The sequence below is a fragment of the Carlito syrichta genome, unplaced genomic scaffold (genome assembly GCF_000164805.1).
Source record: "Carlito syrichta isolate Samal-C Ts95f unplaced genomic scaffold, Tarsius_syrichta-2.0.1 Scaffold302712, whole genome shotgun sequence".
NCBI classification, from domain to species: Eukaryota; Metazoa; Chordata; class Mammalia; order Primates; family Tarsiidae; genus Carlito; species Carlito syrichta.
In genome coordinates this window covers 342,598-356,074 of record NW_007246808.1, presented here as the reverse complement: position 1 = coordinate 356,074, position 13,477 = coordinate 342,598, and positions in this window count along the sequence as shown.

Sequence of the window (13,477 nt, the reverse complement as noted above, 5' to 3'; positions counted from 1 at the left end):
ACTCAGTTTCCTAACTGCAAACTTACTCTGTTGGCCTAAATAAGTCAGTCAAGCTCTCCAGGGCTTATAAAAACAAACTTTTCCCAAGCTCACTCTCTTATGCTCTGTTTTTGAAACAAACTTTTGGAAAATAATTGGCTTTTTAACTTAAAATCAGGACTTTCTATACCCATATTATTTACTTCAAATCAACTTCTCAAAATTAAACTAATAATGCTTTGTTCACTGTAGAAAAATTAAATACAGGTAAGAAAATATTTTTGCATCTACCTTCCTTTTTTAAAGGAAACTTTATTTCCAACTTTTTGAATATACAGATAATCCATTATTCACTGTAGAAAATCAGGAAATACAAATAAGCAAAATAACAGCAAACTAACCATAATCTCACTAACCAAAAATCATCACTGTTAACATTTTGATGTATATCCCTTCAGAAATATATTTGTACATAAATACAAACACATATGTATATATTTTATATATGCATGTGTGTACATTTCTGAAAAGACATGCAATACATGTTAGTAAACATTTTTCATGAATTTTTTAGTAGATAAAAATAGGGTGATTTCATAATTTTAAATAGCTGATTAGCCGGGTTCAGTGGCTCAGCCTGTAATCCCGCGCCTTTGGGAGGCTAAAGTGAGTGGATTGCCTGAGCCCACGGGTTCGAGACCTGCCTGGGCAACTTGGTGAGACCTCATCTCTACAGTAAAATAATTAGCCGGGTGCGGTAGCGTGCGCCTGTACTTTTGGCTGTTTGGAAGGCTGAGGCAGAAGGATCACTGGAGCCCAGCAGGTCGATGCTGGGGTGGCTGTGAGGGTGCCGCTGCACTCCAGCCTGGGCGACAGAGTAAGACTCCGACTCAAAAAATAAATAAATAAATAAATAAATAGCTGATTATCCTGTAGGCTGCCTCTTTTTTTCCTTCCTTCATTCCTTTCCTTCTTTCTTTCTGAGATGAGGTCTTGCACTGTCACCCAGGTTAGAGTGTAGTGGCACAATCATAGTTCACTGCAGCCTTGAACTCCTGGGTTCAAGCACTCCTCCCACCTCAGCCTCCCGAGTAGCAGGGACAACAGGTGCACACCACCATGCCAGTGTTTTATTTTATTTTATTTTGTAGAGATGTGAGTCTTGCTATGTCCAGGCTGACCTCGAACTCCTGGCCTCAAGTGATCCTCCAGCCTTGGCCTCCCAAAGTGATTACAGGCATGAGTCACCGTGCCCAGCCTTCTGTTATTTCTTTAACCAATCCCCAAGCCTCTGTTGGTGGAGCTAGCGACTGTTTCAAACCTTTCACTCTTACAGACAACAATGCTACATTACAGGTATCTACAACCTGTTCTTAAGAACTTCCCAGGCCAGGTGCAGTGGCTCAAGTCTGTAATCTCAGCACTTTGGGAGGTGGAGGTGAGAGGACGGCCTGAGCCCATGAGTTCAGCCTAGGCAACATGGCAAGATCTCATCTCTATAATAAATAAATAAATAAATTAACTAGGCATGGTGGCACATACCTATTGTTCCAGCTACTTGGAAGGCTGAAGGGGAAGGCTCACCTGAGCCCAGCAGGTCATGGCTGTGGTAGCCATGTGTATGCCACTGCACTCCACCATGGCCAACAGAGTGAGACTCCAATTCAAAAAAAAAAAAAGAAAGAAAGAAAAAAGAATCTCCCCTGTTCACAGCCTCGAAAGTGGCAGTTCCGACGATCAAGGTACACTATGATGGCTATATCTTATTGGTTTGGGGTAAGCACCTGCCCAGAAGTCAGTTTGTCTCCCTTCCCTAGAATCTGGAGTTGGTCCTGGAGACCAAAACAGATTGTAGAAAGTCTTGGTCAGGTCAGAGGCTAAGCCTGCCAGCTGGGAGATGACTTCACAAGCCATGTAAAGGCAGATGACTAAGCAGAGAAAATCATTTTCAAAGAGAGGACAAGCACACATTCAAGTGAAGGGAAAGAGAAACAAAGGATACTGGGCCTAGGAGAAGAGGATGCAGGGCTCCCTGGTCACTCTGTGCCCCAGGAGTGTCCTGCAGTATGAGGCTGTTAGAGCCTCACAAACTCAAAGTGAGCCCTTGGATTCTTACTGTTTACATATAAAAGACTGCATGAAAAGAAGACACAGAGCTAAAATATTAATAATACAAACACCTTCATACCCATTAACTAGGTGAATTATTAGTACTTTAGAATCCCCTGCCTGATGCCCCTTCCCAAGCATATATGCCCCCTGTTCTGAATTCTGCGTAAATCATTCCCGTTATTCTTTATATATTTTAACATTTGTTGTTTAAAAACTTTTCAATTGCTTAAAATGTTAAATATACACAAAATTAGAAAACAGTGAAATGAGGCTGAGCCGGAAGGATCGCCTGAGCCTAGGAGGTCGAGATTGTGGTGACCTGTGACAGTGCCACTGTACTCCAGCCTGGGTGAGACCCCCGACTCAGAAAAAAGAAAAAAAAAGGAGAACAGTGGAAAGAAGACTCATGTACCCATTATCTATCTTCCCAACAGGATTTTACTTGGTCTTTTTCTTTTTTTGAGTCAGGGTCTCACTCTGTTGCCCAGGCTTGAGTCCAGTGGCACAATCACAGTTCATCACAGCCTGAAATTTCTGGGCTCAAGTGATCCTCCTGCCTCAGCCTCCCAAGTAGCTGAGTCTATAGGTGTGCACCGCCATGCCTGGCTGAATTTTTTAATTTTTTGTAGAGATGAGGTCTCACTATGTTGCCTAGGCTGGTCTTGAACTCCTGGGCTCAAGCAATCCTCTAACCTCAGGCTCCTAAAGTGCTGGGATTACAGGCATGAGAGACCGTGCTGGCCACTCTTGTTTCACTTATCCCCTGCCTCCCTGCCCTACCCACACACACAGCATATTATTTAAAGCAAAGTCCAGATATCACTGTATCTATCATTGCTTCCATTTAGAATAAATCTCTAAATAAAAATCTTTCCACATATATATAATATTATCACTCCTACAAAATTGACAGTTCCTTAATATCATCTGAAACCCAGTCCATAATCAAATTTCTCCACCTGTCTCACAGAATTTCTTTCTTCCTTTCTTTTTTTTTTTGAGTTGGAGTTTTACCCTGTTGCCCAGGCTGGAACGCAGTGGCATGCTCATGGCTACCACAGCCTCCTGCTGGGCTCAGGCAATCCTTCCACCTCAGCCTTCCAAGTAGCTAGAACTACAGGTGCACACTACCACACCCAGCTAATTTTTTAAAAATTTATTATAGAGACAAGGTGTCACTAAGTTGCCCTGGTTAGTCTCGATCCCCTGGGTCTCAGGCAATCCTCTCGCCTCAGCCTCCCAAAGTGCTGGGATTACAGGCTTGAGCCACCGAGCCCAGCTAGAATTTCTTTTTAAGAACAGTTTGGTCTGGGTGCGTTGGCTCATGTCTCTAATTTCAGCACTTTGGGAGACCAAGGCGGGAGGGCTGCTTGAGGCCAGGAGTTCAAGACCAGCTTAGGCAACATAGTGAGACCTTATCTCCACAAAAAAATCAAAAAATTAGCCAGGCATGGTGGCGCACACCTGTAGACTCAGCTACTTGGGAGGCTGAGGCAGGAGAATTACTTGAACCCAGGAATTCGAGGCTGTAATGAACTGTGATTGTTGCCACTGTACTCTAGCCTGGGCAATAGAGTAAGAACTTGACTCAAAAAAAAAAAAAAAGAAAAGAAAAGAAATAGTACCAAGTAAAATCCCAGCTACACAAGAGGCTGAGATGGGAAGATCACCTGAGTCTCGGAGTTTGAAGCTATGGAATGCCATGATCACGCAACTGCACTCCAGCCAGGCAAAAGAGTGAGATACCAACCCAAAAAAAGAAAAAAAAAAGAGAGCTGGCTTTTTTTTTTTTTCTGATGTCTAGAAAATATTTATTTATATTATATCAAATTACACTTATGGCTTGTAAGTATTGATAATATGAAGATGCATCAAGATATTAACGGTCTAGTCTCATTTTCTCATTAACATGTAAGTAGTAAGATAAATGATTTCGAAAACTCTTGATGATTCTTTGTCATCTGTTTCCATGGAAAAATATGTCATCCTGAGCACTCACCTCATACCAAACTTACAATAATGCTCAATGTGAGCTACCAAAGAACCTCTTCACTTCGATCTTTTAAAGGAGATTACATATCAGTGCTCTTCATCCTCCATGAAAAACATGAGATGACTGCTGGTGACCTACTATACAAGGACACTTCATAGCTCTATCGTACCAACAACTGACCCCATGCTCTTGCATAAACACTACGAATGAAGGCATAGCATCATGTGAGTTGAGTTATATCAATATTTTTTGCTTTTCAATATATCTTCAAATTCTGTTATATGTCTTTTAAACCGTTTAATCTATATCTATCCTCATATAGAGGCACGGTGGCTCAAGCCTGTAATCCCAGCACTTTGGGAGGCTGAGGCGAGAGGATTGCCTGAGACCCAGGGGATCGAGACTAACCTGGGCAACTTAGTGACACCTTGTCTCTATAATAAATTTATTAAAAATTAGCTGGGTGTGGTAGTGTGCACCTGTAGTTCTAGCTACTTGTTTTGTATATATTATATTTGATGACATTTTTAAAATCTGATCTGCAGATTTTCCCAGTCCGAATTTGGCTGATTGCTCTTTCATGATGCCCCCTCACAGATTCTTTTATCCACTGTATTTTCTGTAAACTGGTCACAGACATAGAACTTCACTGTCTAGCATAAAAGCTACTAGCGCATGTGGTCAATACAATTTAAAATTCAGTCCCTCCATTTCAACCAGCCACATTTCAAGTATTCAACAATCATAAGTTGCTAGTGACTGCTATACTGAATGGCACAGGAACATTTTCATAACCCAATAAAATTCTACTGGACAGTGTTGATCCAGAGCTTTGACTAGGTTCAAGTTCAGTTTTGTTCTTGCAAGAAACCAGACATGGTATATGTAATTCTTACTGTTTTATACCAAGAGGCACATAACCTATGGCTGTTGCAGCTTTAATGATGTCAAAATTGATCACTGGGTTCATGTTATCAAACTAATCCACTATCAAGCTCCTCATTAACCTTTCACCTAATGGCTTAAGTGGGCATTCATGATCACTGTCTAAAATAGATTAGTACTTTCATTAAAAACTAGAAAATAATCTTGCCAATTTTAGCACTTTCTACAGTTATTATTTGGAATTCTTCTACTAAAAAAAAAACTTCCCCTTATCAATTATTTGGCAACTCTGAAATAGTCATAAGAGAAAAGCAAGATAAAGGATTAATCAATCCTTCTGACACCAACTGTCAGAAAAACAAGTTAGAATCATAGTAACCTCCAAAGGGGAACAATGATTTGTGGTGTTGTGTTTTTGGTTTTTTTTTTTGAAGTATTATTAGAAACACATGGAATTTAACATATTTAATGTGTTTCAAGTTTTCAGAGGTTTGGCCTGTAGGAGCTCCTTATAGTTGGAGTCTTGCTTAGAGCACAATTTCCAAGCTAATCTTACAAATGCCTTGTCCCAGACCTGGAATCAGTTATTTCTCTATAGTCCTGGTTCTTTTTCATGGAAACAGTAGTTAGAGACCACAACCAAGGCAAAATATTACACATACACATATGCACGAATATATATACACATATATAATGTCACAGATAAGTATCATATATAAATACACATATAATAAATTCATCCAAATACTTCCAATTCAGATTACAGGATTTAAATCTAATTTTAATTCTATATCTGTATTTCTTGGTCTTTTTGTGGGAAATTCTGGATTCTAATAATATTCACATATATAATATGTGCTTTATTCTACAATGTAAATATAATAGTTTTAAAAGAGTAATAATACTATCACTAGGGATATGGTTAATGTATTCAAGGTTAAGATTTATTTGCAGTTCTTTTTATCCTTATATCCCAAAGGGTATGTTTTGCTCGCTCTCCCTCTTTTTTGTGGAGATGAGGTCTTGCCATGTTGCCCAGGCTGGTCTCCAACTTCTGGTCTCAGGTTATCTTCCCATCTCAGCCTCCCAAAACACTGGGATTATAGATGTGAGCCACCACACCTGGCCTAGACTCTCTATTTTGATTCACTAGTCTATGTGTCTGTTTTTATGCCAGCATCACACTGTCTGATTACTACAGCTTATAATATAATTTGGAATCAGAAAGTGTGATGCCTCCAACTTTGTTTTTTCCCTCTCAGAATTGCTTTGACTATTCAGGGCGTATTTGTGGTTACATATACATTTTAGAATTTTTTTTTTCTATTTCTGTGAAGAATGCCATTAGAAGTTTTATAGGAATTGTGTTGAATCTGCATACTACTTTGGGTAGCATGGATATTTGCACAATATTAATTCTTCTAATCCATGAACTTTTTCAATTTCTTTCATCAATATTTTATAGATTCTAGTGGTAAATTTATTCCTATGTATTTTTTAATGCTATTGTAAATGGGGTTGCTTTCTTAATTTCTTTTTTTGATAAGTCATTATTATATACGCAAATGCAACTGATTTTTGTATGTTGATTTTATATCCTGCAACTTTACTGATTTCATTGTTTTTGTTGAGTGTTTGGAGTTTTCAACATATAGGATAACCTCATCTTCAAGTGGAGGTAATTTTACTTCTTCATTCCAATTTGGATGACTTTTATTTCTTTTTCTTATCTGATTACTCTTGCTAGGGCTTATAGTACTATACTGAATAGAAGTGAAGAGAATGGGCATCCTTACCTTATATGGGATATTAGAAGAAAAGCTTTCAGTTTTTTTACATTGGTTATGAAATTCACTTTGGGTTTTTCAAAAGTAGTCTCTATTATGTTGAGGACATTTCCTTCTATGACTAAAGTTGTTACCATCTTAAAATAAACTATTATTACTATAAAAAGTTCTATATAGGTTGGGCGCAGTGACTTACACCTTAGGCAAGAGGATTGCTTGAGCCCAGGAGTTAGAGACCAGCCTGGGCAATATAGTGAGACCTCGTCTCTACGAAAATAAAAAGTTAGCTGGGCATGGTGGCGTATGCCTGTAGTTCTAGCTACTCAAGAAGCTAAAGTGAAAGGGTCACTTGAGCCCAAGAGTCTGAGGCTGTGGTGAGCCACGATCATGCCACTGCACTCCAATCTGGGTGACAGAGTGAGACCCCAACTCAAAAAAAAAAAAAAAAAAAGATGTTCTATGAAAGCTTCATGATAACCACAAAGCAAAACAATACCCGATATACGCATGATTAAGAGAAAGGTATCAAAGCTAAGCCCTACAGAAAATCAAATCACAGAGGAAAACAACAAGATAAAGGAACAAACGTTCTACAAAGCAAACAGAAATAATTAATAAAATTCAGGAAAAAGTCCTTACCTATTAATAAGCTTGACTGTAAATGGACTAAAGTATCCAATTAAAAACCATAGAGTGGCTGAATGGATAAAAAACAAGATCCAACCTATATGCTGCTCACAAGAGACTCACTTCAGCTTTAAGGACACACATAGGCTAAAAATGGAAGGATGGAAAAAGATATTCCATGCAAATGATAACCAGAAGAGGGTAGAGGTGGCTATACTTACATCAGACAAAATAAAGTTTTTCAAGTCAGAACTGTCACAAGAGACAAAGAAGGCCACTATTTAATGATAAAGAAGTCAATCCATCAAGAGGACATAACAATTATAAACACATATGAACCCCCACCATCAGACCACCTAAGTAAAGCAAATATTAACAGACATGAAGGGAGAAACAGACAGTAACACAAAAATGGAGGGGACTTCAATATCCCACTTTCAACAATAGATAGATCAACCAAACAGAAAAGTAACAAGGAAATACTAGAGTTGAAATTCACGTTGAATCCAATGAACCTAACAGACATATTACAGGACTTCCCATACAACAGAGCAGAATACATGCTCTTCTCTAGAGCACATGGAACATGCTCTAGGATAGACCACACATTAGTCCACAAAACAAACCTTAACAAATTTATGTCTAAAATCACATCAAGTGGTTTCCAACCACAGTGGTACAAAACTGGAAATCAATAAAAGGAGGATGGCCCGATGGCTCACACCTGTAATCCCAGTACTTTGGAAGACTGAGGCAGAAGGATCACTTAAGCCTAGGAGTGTGAGGCTGCAGTGAGCTATGATCACGCCACTGCACTTCAGCCTGGGTGAAAGAGCAAGAGATCCTGTCTCTAAAAATAATAACTAGCTGGGCTTGGTGGCTCAGCTGCAATCCCGTGCTTTGGGAGGCTGAGGTGAGTGGATTTGCCTGAGCCCGCGGGTTAGAGACCTGCCTGGGCAACTTGGCGAGACCTCATCTCTACAATAAATCAAAAAATTAGCCAGGCGTGGTAGCGCACACCAGCTACTTGGAAGGCTGAGGCTGAAGGATTGCCAGAGCCCAGCAGGTCGAGGCTGAGGTGGCCGAGAGCATGCCACTGCACTGGCCAGTCTGGGCGACAAAGTGAGACTACAACTCAAAAAATAAAAAAATAAGAAGAAGAAGAAGAAGAAATTTTGGAATATTCACAAAGATGTGGAAATTAAACTATATGCTACTGAGCAACCAGTAGATCAGAGAAGACAAAAGAGAAATTTAAAAATATCTTGAGATAAACAAAAATGGAAAGATAACATACCAAAACATAAGGAATACAGGAAAAGTAAAAACGGTTCTAATAGTTTTTTTTTAAAGCAATAACTGCCTAATTACAAAGAAGAAAGCTCTCAAACAGTCTAGCATTACCCTCATTACATTTTTTTTAAGAGGCAGGGTCTCACTATGGTGGGTGGACTCACAAATTTCTGGGCTCAAGGGATCCTCCTGCCTCAGCCTCCCAAGTGGTTGGGATTACAGGAACATATCACCACACCCACTCCTCATTACTTTTTAAACTGGCATACTGGACTGTATGGCTATGCCATACTCACGTCCCTTCTGATAGCCACCCGAGTTATTTCCAATCTATTAATATTGCAAGTTGTGCTACAACGCCTTGTGCATATTTTACATTTCTGCCAGGGTGTCTTTGGGACAGATTCCTGGGAGTGGAATTTCTGGACCAAATCCTTCTCCATAGGGCTCATCTATATTACATTCACAGCAGCAATGTAAGAGTTCCTTTTTTCCCAGAGATTCCACATCAGAGTATACTGTCAAACTTTTGGAAAATTGACAGAACTTGATAGGTGAGAAATGGCATCTCGATTTTAATTTGTACTTCTCTTGTGTTTTAATGCACTAGAGCATTTTCTTATATAAACCTCTTTTTACTTTATTTCTGCAGGACAAATCCCTAGACTTGAAATGTCTTGTCAAAAGTTCTACCTATTAATACTTTTATACACAATGCCCAATTTCGCTCTAAAATTCACTTCTACAGGCAGTGAATGAGTGTAATCGTTTTTCCATATTCTTACCAACACTAGGTCTATTCATTTCCTTACAATTTTTGCCAAACTACAGATAGAAAATGATGAGATATGACTGTTTTAAGGTGTATTATAATAATTCATATGGTTGAAACAAACTTTTATGCATAAAAGCTTCTACCTTAAGATATAAAAATCAAGATACCCAAAGGAACATAAATTGTTGTACCAAAAAGACACCTGCACTTATATGTTGATTGCAGCACGACTTACAATCACAAAAACATGGAACCAACCCAGGTACCCATCAGTGGTGAACTGGATAAAGAAAGTGTGGTACACAGACCTATGGAATACTACACAGTCATAAAACAAAAGAACGAAATCACAGCATTCACAGCAACATAAATGCAGCTGGAGGCCATCATTCTAAGTGAATTTTCACAGAAACAGAAAACAGAGTGCTGCATGTTCTCACTCATAAGTGGGCACTAAACACTGAACCCTGGGCACACACAGGCACAAGGATGGTAATAAAAGACACTGGGCACTACTGAAGGGGAGGGAGGAAGGGGAAATAGGGATCAAAACCACCCACTGGGTACCATGCTCACCATGGGGTTGGGAGCAGGCTCAGCAGAAGACCAAACCTTGCCTTCATGCAGTATACCTATGTACAAATCTTCACATGTACCCTGATAATAAAATAAAAAAAGGTTTTGCATAGGTATTGGAACTTTATTCCTAAGTACTTGAACTTTTTTGTGACTTTATGGTAAATGGTATTTTTATATTATTTTTAAACTGTTGCTGATACGTCTATAGAATTTTGTATATTGGCTCTATACCCAACAACCCTGCCAAAATTACATATTAATTCCAGTAATTTATCTATAGGTTCTTCCGAATTTTCCATGTACACAGTTATCATCTACAAACAACAGATTCAACAGGATTCCCATTACAATCAGTGCTATAATAACTTGGTATTTATGTCAGTAAAGGGAAGTATGAATAAACCCACAGGATGAATTCCTGGAAGGAATGGGCCAATGGGGATATACACTGTAATTGTGATGAATATTGACAAATTATCCTCCATGGCATCTGTGCCGACTTGCAATCTCATTAGCAACACATTAGAGCGCTTGCTTCTGCACACTCTCACCAGCACAGCAAGTTAGCAAACTACCCAGTTATGATTTCCATTTTCCATATTATGAATGAGGTAGAGCATTCTTCATATGGTAAGTACCACTTACCGCATTTTAACAGCTTAATGTGAGCAGGAAAAAAGTGAAAAAAAATAATGCTTCTGATTTTTTTTTCTATCACATAAGAAGCTGAATTTTTGGTTTTCAAGTTTAAAGGAATGCCCTAAATTATGTAAGAACAACAGGTAAAACAACTTATAATAGAATTGAAAGAGGCAGGAAGTAATAAAAGGAGAAAGAAAAACAAAAGTTTATTTCAAGAAGGATAAACTGTGGGAGATGTTTTAGACACAGAAAGAAAACAATCATGAACACCGCTTTTTAGGTTTCCTAAATTTAGTGAAATTTAAACCACAGCAAAGAAAAGGCCCAGTTTCTATAGTATAGCTTTTACTATCTTAACCAAATATAAGCTAATTCTGCCAGATTCCTAGAAGACAGCAGAGAAACTAGACCAGATTTTGCAAATTTAGATGGTATACAGGAAAACGTTTTTTATTTTTTAAAATATGTATCTATTTTAGTCTATATTAGGACAAATTGATACATCAAACAAGTAGTATATTTTTTAAATGAAATAAACTTTTAAATGTCAATTAAAGAAAAAGTAGTAAACAAACAATATTGGAATGGTATTTTCTAGTGTTACAAAATCATTATCATGGCTCCTAAATGGCCAAAATCTTGGAAACAAAGAAAACGGAAAACAACAAAATAGAAGCTTCAGAACAACTCATTTCATAATTGATGATCACTAAAGCAAAGGTGACAGCAATTTTCTTTAAATTATTATACACTTGACAATTTTAAAATATAAATTTTCTTTTTTTTTTTTTTTTTTTTGAGTCAGGGTCTCACTCTGTCGACCAGGCTGAAGTGCAGTGGCATGATCACAGCTCACTGCAGCCTCAAACAAATGTGAGTTTTCTTTCTATGTTACCAGAGTTGTTTCAGACATTCTAATCATACTATGAATTAAACTTGCTGTGTGCTTTGTACTTTCTCTACAAGGAGACGCGAAAAGCCGGTTTTTTCTAAGGCATTTGACTATCAGGTCAGGGTTCTTTAGAACAGGCCTCAGAGGACTTCCCCCTTGCTAAACAGGCTGCAGAGAGATAATTAGCCTGGCCTTGTAGATTCCAGTGCACAGGAACCAAAAGCAGGCCATGTGGTTACAGACTCAAGAGGCTTCAACGAAAACAAATCAGCTGAGTCTATGTTCCAACCAAATCCAGTGACCGTGAAATCCAATTTCTTCTCAGCCCTTCGAGTGGGACATGCTGCTGAGTGGTCACTCAGATCACACACCTTTAGTAGTACTGCATAGCATGAATCATGACAAGCCTAATCAACTATCTGATCACTGAAAAAACACAACCACTATTAAAAAAAAAAATAGCCACAGGCAGACAAAATGTCAACGTTTGACATAAAACCACACTAGAAAAATAAAAACCATAAAGGCTCTTTGGAACAGACTTCTAACTCTTCTTATCATCCAGTATGGTAGCCTCCAAATTTTAAATTTTAATTCGTGTAAACTGAAATAGCCACAGATATGAAACAATTCCATCACTGCAAAATAACTTACTGCAGTACTCTAAGTCCTACCTCAGAACCATGAACAAGTTAACTGACGGTTTCGTGTTCTCAACATCTACGTGTAGTGACATCTCTCGGGGTCATGTACACCAAGGTAAGTTTTACTGCCGACTTCAGGGATCATCACAGACTTTGCCCTTTACTTTCCCTAAAGCTTTCTAAACTCAAAAACAAACATCACCTGCACTTAAGTGATGCAACATGTATGCCTCAGAGAGCTCCATGATCTAAAAAATGATTTACTGCCGGGCTCGGTGGCTCAGCCTGTAATCCCGTGCCTTTGGGAGGCTGAGGTGAGTGGACTGCCTGAGCCCACGGGTTCGAGACCCACCTGGGCAGCAAGACCCTAATTCCAGCTACTCGGAAGGCTGAGGCAGAAGGATCGCCGGAGCCCAGCAGGTTGAGGCTGAGGTGGCCGGGAGCGGCCACTGAACTCCAGTCTGGGCGACAGAGTGAGACTCCAACTCAAAAAAAAAAAAAAATGATTAACTTCTCCACTTGGGAACCGAAGGACCCAGGTGCCCTAAATAAAACACTATGAAAAACAATTACAATTCAGAAAACAGTAAGAACACCATGACCTCTAGAGAGCTCAGTTCATAAGAACATAAGGCCTTTTCTTCCTTTTCACCAAAACCTCAGCTAATCAACATGAAGAGACCCTCAACAGGTATTCCCTGAAGAGAACACTTTGTAAAAAAAAAAAAATAAAGCTATGGTTATTTGGATGACACATTCTTGTTTTGAGAGAATAAGATACACTGAAAAGCCAAAACCCTTAATTCAATACAACCTCATTTGTTACTGCTGTTTTCTGAGACAGGGTGACAGAAACCTCTCCCAATTTCATCCTTTCTGAGAGCTCACTACTTTCTCATATCATTTTCTTGAGGAAGGTAGTAGAAGGAGCCAATCAAACAAATTCCTAATTTAAAGCAGCTTTGAAGTATACTCCCAAGCCTCTGGTCCAGGCCAAATGCAGCATTTCCACACTGCTTTGGAAATCCAGCTTAACTCTAACCTAGGGTTCTCGAAAACCCAAATGTCAGCACCACTGACATTTGGAGCCAGATAATTCTTCGCTGTGGGGCTGTCCTGGGCACTGCAGAATGTTTAGCAATACCCTGGCCTCTCCAAACTAGATGTAACAGCTGCCCCCAGCTATGACAGCCACAAATGTTTCCAGGTATTGCCAATGTCCCTGGGGATGCAAAATCACTCCTGGTTGAGAATCACTGCTACAAGCCA